The sequence below is a fragment of the Lontra canadensis genome, unplaced genomic scaffold (assembly GCF_010015895.1).
Source record: "Lontra canadensis isolate GAN:19392208 unplaced genomic scaffold, GSC_riverotter_1.0 scaffold6, whole genome shotgun sequence".
Taxonomy (NCBI): Eukaryota; Metazoa; Chordata; class Mammalia; order Carnivora; family Mustelidae; genus Lontra; species Lontra canadensis.
Window position 1 is genome coordinate 14818595 of NW_022631000.1, and position 12193 is coordinate 14830787.

The 12193-nt window shown below is 36.2% G+C and overlaps 1 protein-coding gene across 4 annotated transcripts in view; it reads right to left on the reverse strand.

The window, feature by feature from the left end:
- The window catches only part of ZBTB20 (zinc finger and BTB domain containing 20), a 770594-nt gene that overhangs the window by 547349 nt on the left and 211052 nt on the right, over window positions 1-12193 (reverse strand). For all 4 annotated transcript variants that reach the window (XM_032852271.1, XM_032852263.1, XM_032852264.1 and 1 more), the window contains one exon: window positions 7396-7441. The gene's annotated coding sequence lies outside the window, so the exon portion shown is untranslated. The remainder of the gene's footprint in view (window positions 1-7395; window positions 7442-12193) is intronic.

The window sequence follows — 12193 nt, forward strand, 5'->3', positions numbered from 1 at the left end:
ATTCAGGCACCAATGATGATGTGGCTAGATTGGAAGGAGAATGGAATATAGGGTCTGAAGTGCTTTATCTGCTCCAAGACCAATGCTGGTTTTGGCACTTCTTTCACTCTAGTGAGTTGCAAAAAAACAAGCAGGTGCTAGCAATCTGAGAGACCACATGCCAGCTACAGCTGCTTCAAACTGATTCAATTACATCTGCCTGAATAGTCCCAGGACATCAAACCAGTTGAAGAGATCCATAGGTTGCAAGGAGACCTAGTCTGTCCTGAGACAACCACCTGCAAATCTCCAGGTTTGGAGATGAGTGATCGTTCTATCCCTAGGCATAGGGAAAAAGACAGGGTGGGGGCAGGGAAATGGGGAATGCGATTTTAATTCACTTTAAACTTAAAAATTGGTTGGAGCCAGCAAAAAAGGCCCTTCTAATTTTCACGTTTAAAATGTAGTAGCTGAGGTCTTAAGGATACCTTGAAACAGCTGAGGTCTTAAGGATACCTTGAAACAGCCTGATTTTTGTGAGAACATTTCCCAAATCATTGGGTACAGCACATTTACAGAACATGCTCTTGGGATCCGGACTTCGCTCCAATCCTTGTTTGTACAAAAAGGGGCCAAGCAGCTGGGAAATTCTGGAGTGGAGTGTGTCCTCATTAGTTCCCATCTGCCACCAGAACTCAGCTCATGGCAAGTTTGGCTAAGTCCTGGTGTACTCAGGTCCAAATGTGGGTCAGTTTTAATTACACTATACAGAATTCAGTGTGCAGTTTTTAAATCCTTATTATACAGCACAGAGGAATGGGCAGCTCTCCAGCTAATCAATTTTTTAAAAGTACATATATAAAATTTTTAAACCAGGGTAGACAGACAGTAGGTGGGAAAAAAAATCTTATAAATGAGTACAAGGGTTACTTAAGAGAATTATTAGCGAAATTGGGTCATGAGCAAGTTCTGTTTTAAAACTTCAAAGTCAGAAACAAACTGTTCCGTTGATAAGAGAGGAAACTTAAATAAGGTACACAATGCCCCTTGCTCTTCAGTTTGAATAAGTAACAAGGCTACAGCTAGTTTACAGTAAATACCTACAGGGACACTAGCCTTCAAAGAAGCAGAGATATTTCCTAGTCTGTCATTCTTCACACCTGATCCCTTTCAATGTTTATCACTCATGGCAGGGACTGTAGAAAAGGAAAAAAAAATCTCAAACTATCTGTTAAGAGTGAAAAACAAGGATGTTATCAGACCCTGGGCATGACTTGGCTCTCAGTGCCATCCACACCAACTAGGGCCAGAACCAACCCATGTAGTCGATGTTCAGAATTCGTCCTGTCCAAAAGCTTCATCAGGTGCAGAAGAGCTAAAACACTAAGCTTTCAAAGACAACTGTCAGCAAAAAATCCAGGAGTGAAGATGGAGGCAGCCAATGCTGGGCATTTAGCAATAGCACAATGCACCATTTTTAGTGGATAAAATGTTCTTAGGCACAAGCCCTAATGATGATCCCCCCCACCCCAAGAAAGAACCTTAAATGAATGCTCAAAGTATTTTGGGGGGTTTTGACTGAGTTGTTTAAAGCTCATCCATTAAAAAGCCAGCATGGAATTCTATGGGTTCAAATATTAGCAATTTAACATGTACTAGCTGTGTGATCTTGGACATATTGCTTCTTTTCTCTGAGTTTAAGTTTTCTCACCTGTAAAATGGGGAATAACATCCACCTAAGAGATTGTTGTAAAAATTATCAATAATACAGATAAAACATCTGGAATATAAAAGTCACTCAATCAATGTTAACTGTTAATCCAACTATTGTGAGTTAAATTGAGCCCTCAAAAAAGTTGGGGTCCTAACCAAAGTAAAGTGGGTCCCACAAAATGGGACTTTATTTGGATAGGGTTCTTACAGAGGTAATCAAGTTAAAATACAATAATTAGAGTGGGCCCTAATCCAATATGACTAGTGTCCTTATAAAAAAAGGGAAATTTGGACACACAGATAAGCATGAAGAGATGAGAATGTGAAAAGACATAGACAGAAGATGGCCATCTCTAAGTGTATAAGAGAGAAGCCTGGAACAGATCCTTCCTTCACAGCCCTCAGAAGGAACTGGCCCTGCCAAAACATTGATATTGAACTTCTGGACTGTGAGAACCAAATTTCTCTTGTTTAAACTGTCTAGTTTATGATGCAGCCTAGCTAACTAATACCCAACTAATTAAAAATTTCATTAATCATCAATGTTTACTTTGACTCATCATGGTCAAAGCTGTACACCTGACATTAGGCAAGATAACTTTATGAACTCTGCTGAGTAATAGTCTACTCCATATATTATCTAGTGCTTTTTCCTTCTTTCTGATTGTTGTTCAGGCAGATACTGCTACATCATAAACAGAATGGCAGAAAAAAACTGGTTTACTTAGGATCATCCAGTTTTTATTAAAGATAACTAAGGGAAAATCATACACAATCATACACACAACCATACACACGTAATTCACTTTTCTACTGTTGAGGGAGTTTGCATGAGAGAGTATCAGGACATTTTACCACACTAATTCCCTTCTCAAGTGAAGGGAAAGACTTATACAGCCATTTACTCATTGCCAACTATGCCCCCTGAATCTGAGGCTGCTTAGATTGTGACAACCTTCCCAACAGAACCAACTAGTCACTAGGATGCATGGAAGCATACATGGTTTAATTGAGGAAGTTGTGTTCTTCGTTGTTTGCAAGACACTGGTTTTAAGGGTCTCTGACTTTCAAAAGAGGGCTGATAGTTGTCTGGGAGTTGTATCAAAGCCCTTCCACTGAAAGGTACATTTCCATAATCATGTACATTTAAGGGATGTGATTATCTTCATCTTAAGTTTTTCTTTAAATAGCCCTGGCCTTCTACAGACATGTAGCACATGTACTTAGAAATGGTGATTTTAGGGGTGCCTGGGAGACTCAGTCGCTTAAGACAGACCTACTATTCATGTCAGCTCAGGTCATGATCTCATGGGTTCTGAGATTAAGTCCCATGTTGGGGTCTGTGGTCAGGGTGAGTCTGCTTGGGATTATCCCCTCCCCTCACTTATGCCTGCCCTCTCTCTCTCTCTCTCTCAAATAAATAAATAAATTAAATTAAATTAAAAAAAAAAACAAACAAGAGGGGAAAAAATAAAATTAATATGTAAGGAATACTAATTAATGCTGTGCACCAAATAAAGCATTTTGTATACCTAATCTAGTTTAATCCTCACATCTATTATTTAAAATATAGATGTCCTTGTCACCATACTTTACACAAAAATTGAAGTTTAGTAAGGTTAGGCAACTTTGGTCAGGTCACACAGCCACTGCAATGTAGAACTGGGACTTCGGTGCAGGCAATTTGGACTCCAAAGCTCCTAAATTCAAACTCAGGAAAGAGATTTAGAATCCAAATATCCTAAAAGGTATTTGCAATTCACAGCCTCCTCTAAAGTATCTGAAGTTACGTGGATAGCAGATATCTTGCTAAATCTGACTCAGTTTATTCTCCTTAAGAAGAAATCAGTTATTTACAAACACAAACTTCAATCAACTTCAATAAAATTAATTTCATTATAAGAATACCTGAAGGTCTTTTAGATTCAATACAGTGGCAGCTTTTTTATGATTAGTATTCCAGGAACTTTATAATAGTCCATTTACTTCTTGGAGATAAGCAATCACCTCTCAAAGCTCTAGTAGGAAGGTATTCCACGTGAGATACCTTACATTAGACCAAGAATCAAGAGCTCCACGTTCAAATTCTGCATCTCTCACTTATTAGACTGTATAACACTGGCAAGTACATGAACTTTTCTGAGCTTATTCCCTCATCATGGATACAACAATAATGTTAAATAGAGGACCATTAAGGTCCCTTCAAGTTCTAACACTATATGACATTGAGAATCTCTTCTAAAGTATAAGAAGCCTAGATAGATAACACTGGATAAAACCTCTAAGATAATCTATGTGATAATGCCCAGGCCAGGATCTACTTGCTCTCAGGCAGTTAGATGGTCTTTCTTCGGTATCTAAGTTATAATAGTGATGGTAGTGATAAAAATAATAGTAGTATAGCTAAGATTTATTGAGCACTTGCTATGTGCAAACCACCAAACTAAGAATTTTACAAGTATTGTCTGATATTTAACTCAACACAACAAGAGATGAGGTAGACGCTATTATTTTTCCAATTTTCCGAAGAAGTAACAAAGGAACAGAAAGATTAGATAAGTTGATTGGGTCTATACTCATAATAAGTGGCGAGACCAAAAAGAGCTCTATTGACATATCTTTGTTTCCTATGCTAGTCTATCTGTTCCCCAAGGACAAGAACTTTGCTTTATTCATTTAGCTTAGCACTGTGTCTGGCAAATAGTAGGGCTCCATTTATTGTGCAGACTAAAAAGAAGAAAGAAAATGAAGGGGGAGAGTAGAGAGGAAGAAAGGAGAAAAAGAAAGGATATTTAGACATGCTATGTTCTTAAATGTGAATTTTCTTCCTTTATTACTTTAACCCTGAAATCACAGAAAAAAAATCTACACTTATGCCAGGCATCCTGGGGCTTGGCAATTTCTCCGTCCTGGGGATTCTATACTATATTTTCTGGTACAAGTCAGTGAAGCAGCTACTGTTACCTGGTTTAGTATTCTAGCTAATTGATACTCTTGCCTCATCTCTTAATTTCTGATGTTGAGACTAACAGAAGAATATAGTTTATTCTATCACACTGATGTTCTGGGAAAAAAGAATGCCCTTAATGCTGGCCTCTTAACGCACTGATATAAACTAAGGTGAAAGAAGAACTGTTCCCAGAAGAAACATACTTCCAGGCCTAAAGGCATCCATGAATAACATTAACTAGTGGTATCAAAATTTGAGAACCCTAAACAAAATGTTTTGATGCACTAGACACTGTCCCTTTCTGCAGCCTCTGCTATTGTCATGTGACTGCCAAATGCAGCACAAAACGGATCTCTAGAGCAGCCTCTCCAAAGCAGGTCTTAACTACCCTATGTTGACTTTACCTCTACTTGGCTTCATCCCTACTTATTTACAGTTAGAATTTAGTGGATAACAGAAACCATAATTATAAACACGCATACAGTAAACACAGGGCCCGTTACTTATGTTTAGCAAAAGCAGTTACAGATCTTTAATACAATCTGATCTTATCTGATATGAAGAAAGTTAACATACGTTACATGTTTGTGTTTTCAGTGAGGTAGAGATTGGGAAAGAGGGGACGGGGGGATCCGGTGATAGAAAAATGGAGAGGGAGAGATGAAGAGAAAGTGAATTCTCAGGAAACTGATGGCATTGATCATATTAACGCTGATTTGTTTATTCCTATGCGGCACAGTATATCTAAAGTGAGAAGTAACTCAGTCACGGAATATCTCAGCATTGTGTGAAAAATAAGTCTAAAAACTTTTCTCATGGCAAAAATAAATATAAAGCATATTGCAAATAGTATTATGTAAATTCCTGATTATAATGAAGATCAATTCTTACATATTCATTCCTCATTTTAAGGATAGAATTTATCAGTAGTAGTCTCATCTCTGTCTATTTAGCAGTATGAGAACTAAAGGAAGTCCAAAGACCCATCCAGAATATATAACAAGTAACAAATTTCTAAGCTATTCCTCTATTTCCAATACAACTCCAGATGTTTTATTCATATACGCATTCATTCAACACTTCCTGACCACCTACTTTGTATAAAGCACTGTATTAAAAGGCTGTGGATAGTCCTCTACTTATCTCGGTACCTGTTTCCTACTCCCAAAGAGGTTAAGTTCATATTACGGTGATTAAGAAAACAAACAAACTAACAAATGAAAACAGCTTAAATGGAACAATATAAAGAAAAGATACACTAGCTCTAAGATTTTTGTTACCAGTTATTAATGGCAACTTCTTAGCCTTTCATTAATGTAGAATTGCTAAGGAAAATAATGCAAGTTATTTGAAAAAGTTTTCAATATCAGGAATTTGGGACCAAATACATTATTTACTTAAATACTTTTTATATTAAGTTGCCATTTTTATATTGCATTTAAAGAACTTGACTTAATTGGTATAAACTAGTCTCTAGTAGCTTGTCTATGCTAAAATTGTAGATATTTGTCAGAAAGTAGGTAGAGCTATTAACATCTAAAACATCAACACTTAGGAAAAAATACCAGGTGACAGGGATTTAGTCAAAAGTAAAGGTTAATATTCCAGACTTAAAATCTACAGCCAAATTTCAGACCCTTTCCTAGAACTACCATTAAGTAAGTTTTACTGTTCTCTCTCTCTCACTTCCACCCAACTGCAACAGACACATGCACAAATCAAGAAATCATCTTATAATATACACTTAAATTCTCTGAATATGCCCCATGTGTCCACTAATAGCCAAATGCTTTCAAATCTGTTCAGCTAAATGGATCAATAACTACATCCAGTCTCACATAGTGGGGTTGCCAACATGGTGAAACTGAGCCAAACACAAATTGTCTCTACCAGGACAAAAATTTTTATCCACCCAGTAATCCAGAGAGATCGACTTTTCCTAGGTATCCTTTAGACAGTTAACATGCACATTATCTACAGCAGTCAACATCTAATAAAAAAAAAAAATTGTTGAGACTAGGAGGAAGGGTTTGGAGAAAATAGTGGGTTTTATAATAAACCAATGTAATAGTTCAAGGTCTACATCAAATAAGAATCTTTCAAATTCAGAGTACACAAAATACGTAACAGCTAGAGCAAACTGCTAACAAGCTTCTCTGTACACTCACTCATATGACACAGCTGCAAGAAACAATTGAGCAGGTGCAACCAAGCTTTTGAGAATTCCTGCCTGTTGCCCAGGAACCACAACACCGCACAGTTGAGATTTTAAACAGGTGCAAACATTTTTCCATTCCTCCAGCGCTTGAGACAGTACAGCAGACAGTACATCTGCAACCACTCCTTACCTAAAATCACCACAGAAAATAAACTCCAAAGCAGCAAAAAGAAGTTTGAAAATAAAACAATAATGTCTAAAACAGTGGTTTTGCTATAGTCTCTGACCCCATATCAGCAGTCACTTTAATAATACAGTTCCATAAAACACTGTCTAATCTCTTCACCAGATGAATGCTTTGTAATTAAAATTATTCTGCCCCATCAAATCTTAGAAATGTTTTTTGGTTCTTACAATAGAATGAAATGCAAGGTATGTATAAAATGCACTCTCCTTTGAAGCTGTCAATATTTGTAAGTGCTCAAAAATTAACATTTTCACATTTTGAAATCTGTAAGCAATTTTAATACACAAAACTAGTAACTTGTCAGCTAATACATAGATTTACATAACTATAAGTAATTTAAATACATACCTGTGTAGCTATGGGTCACAGACAGACGTGAAATTTATCAGGCACTCTGAAATGCAAAACAAATATGTAAGTAAAAATTAGTTTTCTAAGTGGAGCCAGTATTTATGCTGAGGTAGTTTCTGCAGAGAAGTAGAAAAGACAGCAGTCCTTAAAGAGGTGAATAATTTTATATCTATATTTTCCCCAGCAGATATTTCAGACCACCCCAAATTCATATGTGTGAATAAACACACAAAGAGTCCCTTAGCAATGTTATCAAAAGCAAGTACCAGGGAGGGACTAATACTCACCATGGCCCCTAAAACGAAAATGCTTTCACTAGAGGACGAAGCAAACACTTAAAAATGATTTTTTTTTTTTTTTTTTTGGTATTCTTCCAACACCATAGCCTTCCTAAAACAAATATGACTGTTACTCTTTAAAATGAAACCACTCAGATTCATCTGCACTCAGTTTGCATAGAACACAGGTAAGGAAGAAAGGTGCTTTTGTAGAGCAGTCCACAAACATGCTTGCATAAATAAATAAATAAATAAATAAAACCTTTGAATGTTCATTAACTTTAGGTTACAACAGCAAATAGGAGATTATTTCTCTACAAGAGGGAAGGCTAAAGTCACACCAGATATAATGCCTCAAGCCAGCCCACTTTGAGAAAACTGCCAGTGAATTAAGTATCAATACAGAAGACTACGTAAATCCAGCTCAAAGTATGCAGAGTTTACGATTAGACCTGAAACATATTTGTATGTAGGTGGAAACTGCATTGTATCATGTGGCCTCTGGACAACTTGGACTCTTAAAAATACCATAATTCTTTCTGAAAGCAAACTGAAATGTTTAATTTACATATTTCTAAGCATGGTTAGTGAAGGTAAAAAGTCAGAGTAGGTCTACACACTTGCCTAGAAGTGTATATAGGAAATAATCAATTTTGATGGTAAATTCAATGAAAACCATCTTCATACACTTCTGATGGGACTGTGAATTGCTAAGAAATTTTGGGAAACTATTGGGTAAGATGTATCAAGAACTTAAAGTTTTTACTCGGTGATTTTATTTCTAGGAATCTATCTTAACATGACTGAAAACCATAAATCTGCAAAGGAAAAATTATGATAGCAAAAGAACTAAAAGCAAACTACATGTTCCAACAGTGGAAAAAGTAATTAAATAAAGCATAGCACATCTATGTAAAGGAATATTTTGCAACAATCCATAAGGTAACTTGTGGTACTATAATGTTATATAAACATGTAGGGTACCAACTGCATGGATATAATGAAATTGTGTAGATGACGAAAAACAGAAAGAACATACAAAAATATTACAAATGATTAGATCTTAGATAATTAGATTACAGATCATTTTAATTTTTGCTTTTTATTTTTGCATATAGTCTCTGCAGTAAACATTACTTTTACAATAGGAAAAAATATTAGCTGGCAGGGTAGGAATAAAAGAAAAAAGTAATAGAGTGCCATATGGAAATCATAAATCTAACCTTCCTAAGTGAAATAAATTAATTCAGTCACACATAAAATCCACTAAATACACCTACAGTGAGAAACTCATCTTCACTATTTCCTCAGAGGGGTACAGGCAGGGTCTCTTTCATCCCACTGCTTTAGAATCTACACCAGTAATTCAATAACACATTTTTAATCATCTTAGTTAAACTTCTTTAATTATGCAGAGTGAAATGATGGCAAGAACAGTTTAGGACTGCAAATCTGTTCAACCTATTATAGACTAATTTATTCACTAAGTCAACAATATTTAGTGAGCATCTAGTACATGCAAAGTGTTGTATTGGCATTATGATATGCTAAAAGATAAAACAGACCATATCTTACCCTCATAGAGCTATTTAAAAGTGCTAAAAAATATGCTCATATACCTTCCTATTAACTTTGGCTAGAAACCCAAAACTGTTCTTAAAAAATAAAGTCTTAAAAACAAAAAACCAAAACAAGGAATATGTATATATAGCTCACATAGAGATGTAAATACAATACAGTTTAAGGTATTTGCAATAGATAAGGTACATTTTAAAACCAGAAAATATGTATCAGACTTATTCTTTCATATTATTGCACAAAAATTGGTATTTATGGAAGATTCAAGAAAGAGTCATGAGTACACGAGTGTATATCACTTATAAAATGCCCTAATAAATCCCTTTAAGTATTTAATTTTGTTTGTTATATGACCTACTTTTTGTTAACAGAGAATTATATAAAAGAGAACAGGTATGAAGGCATATTTAATCCAACCTCAGATGCCAGATGTCTAAGCCTGTCTTAGATTATCTAAAGCCACACAAAACATATGCACAATTATTAACAGGCTATAGTCAATTTATTGACAACCAAAGTAGAGAAGTGGTTACTTGCTAACCTTGCCAAAGACACTGTTGCATCTTTAAGGCAGAGGAAAGGAGACAGGATTGGAGAGATGAAAGCTGAGGGTATCTCTAACAGCCAAAAGTGGTGATGGGGGTAGGTGAGACCATTTTTATCGTGTGGATAAAATGATGCAGAATAGAGCTTCTCTTAATAGCAGTTCAGCTTCCTTTTGGCCCATAACCATATTGTAACCAGCATTGGCCCCTCTGAAGCAACACAGGATGGTTTTAATGGGGTCAGCTTGCACGAGGTGGTGACAAGAACGAAGGGAAGCTAGCCTAGTCATGTGAGCGATGATCTGTTGGTCTGGAGCTCGATGGAGCTCCGCAAGGCAGCAGTTATATGATGTGGCAAGGCAGTTAAGAGATTAGCTTTTACCCTCAGAGAAACCTAGAATCGAATTCCAGGGCTCTCTCTTCAGTCGTGTGGTCTTGAGCAAGTAACATTTTCCCTGTCTGTAAAATGAAGATCATGTTACCTACCCTTACAGGAGTGTTTGTGCCTATTACATGTTATAGAAATGTAAAGGAACTAGCACACTGCCTGCTATAAAGTAAGCATTGTTGAAAGGAAGCTCTTAGTAGTGCTCTAGTTGTTTGAGAAAAGGAGAGGATATCTGTCCCTTTAAGCCAAAGTGCTAACTTAAGCAGGAGTAAGGAGATAGAAAGATGGCTTACTCAAGATATCATTCTATATTCCACAGCTCATCCAGAGCCAGTCAGGGATGTTCACAGAGTATCTCTGAATCAGGAAACACTGTAACAGTAGTAATAACCACAATAAGCAACTCTAACCAGCCTTTTAAAGCACCATTCCTATTATTGAAGAGCAAGACAGTAGGATCTCAGTATTATGGGCAGCAATATTGCCCATTTTTTCTGAGTGAAAAATGAGGGCTTATTTTTTATACTTTACTGAAACAATCAAGGAACAGAAAATAAGGATGAAATAAATGTAATTACTCAACAGGACTAAGGCCAAGGTGTTGTGGGCTCCTTAACAGTCAATCACAAGTGGCAGAAGCACCTTTTTATGTTATCTAGGGAGATCCTGCAAATGACCTGAGCTCACAAATAATATAAGGTACGCAAATAGAAATATAGAGTCAGTTTTTCTCTCCTGGTTTGGAATATGTAAGTGAAGGAATAATGATGTTGTTCTGACAGTCCTTATTCCTGTTTTGATTTGGAGAACAGCACAGATCCAGAATTGTTAAATGGTGTCTCCAGAATCCCATGCAGATGATATAATCTCTAGAGTGGTTTGGGTCACATGAGGGTGAAGTTGCTATCTGCACCATTCCAGATGGAGATATACTATAGAGGATTTCTGTTAAGTTCTTTCTACTTCCAGGTTGGCACAGCTGTATTTCCCAGGGGGAACTGAACAAGTCCAATTCTGTGCTGTGAAGTGCAGGAAAGTTTATCTTCCCTCCATACTGGTTAGGCCTGGCTAGAGATGGAAGAAGGGGTTCTCAGTGGTACCTCATGGGCCATTAATAAATCGAACAGCTAATTCATTTAAGGCACTGAAAATGGCCTCGGCAGGTTCTGTAGGGACCAGTGGCTCCATAAAAGAGCTCTGGACTTAAATTTAGACCACAAACTACTTCCCCAGTGACCAAGTGAGTATCCTTAGGAACATTTTAAGTGCTTTACATGTTAAATTTGACCTATTTTGAGAAAAGACACTTTGTAAACCAAAATATTTTAATTTCATTTCATATATGTTTACTTCTGCGCGGACTACTGAGCAGAGCTAAAAGCTCTATCACTATTATATTGTATTATTAAATGTTGAATTTAATCATCAATAAAGCCAATTTCTTTTTTTTTAATTGGGGTTCCCTAATTTCTGTGGTTTTATCTGAAACAGAAAGCCTATGAAGGGTAGGATGAATAATAATTTTAAAAGTAGACTTGAAAAAACTAGTTAATTATGCTTATTTTTGTAAATTACTAAGCTAGATTTAGCCCTTCACACTTAAATCTTTCTTCCTATCAGAAAGAGGAAGTATGAGAAGCATCATTTATCTATGTATCAACCCTGTGAACTGGAAACAGATAAAAGGCAATAAGGAAGGAAAAGGAAATCATACGATAAATACCCGTTAGGCCAAGAGCACAGTTTGTCTGTCTATACCTTAGGTCAGACTGGCTATAATAAATCCACTACAACTGAGCTTATAAAAAAAATGCTAGGTTTGAATTTTCTAGTATTAATGGCTACCACTTAAAATGAAACAATTTAATATCAATTTTTATGTATAAACATGATGAATTTGAACTCTCATACAGAAATCTGATCTATAATATGCTGTAAATAACTCTATTTATTCTACAATCCACACTTCACAGTACCTTAAAGAGAAAATCGTTTTATTAAATAAA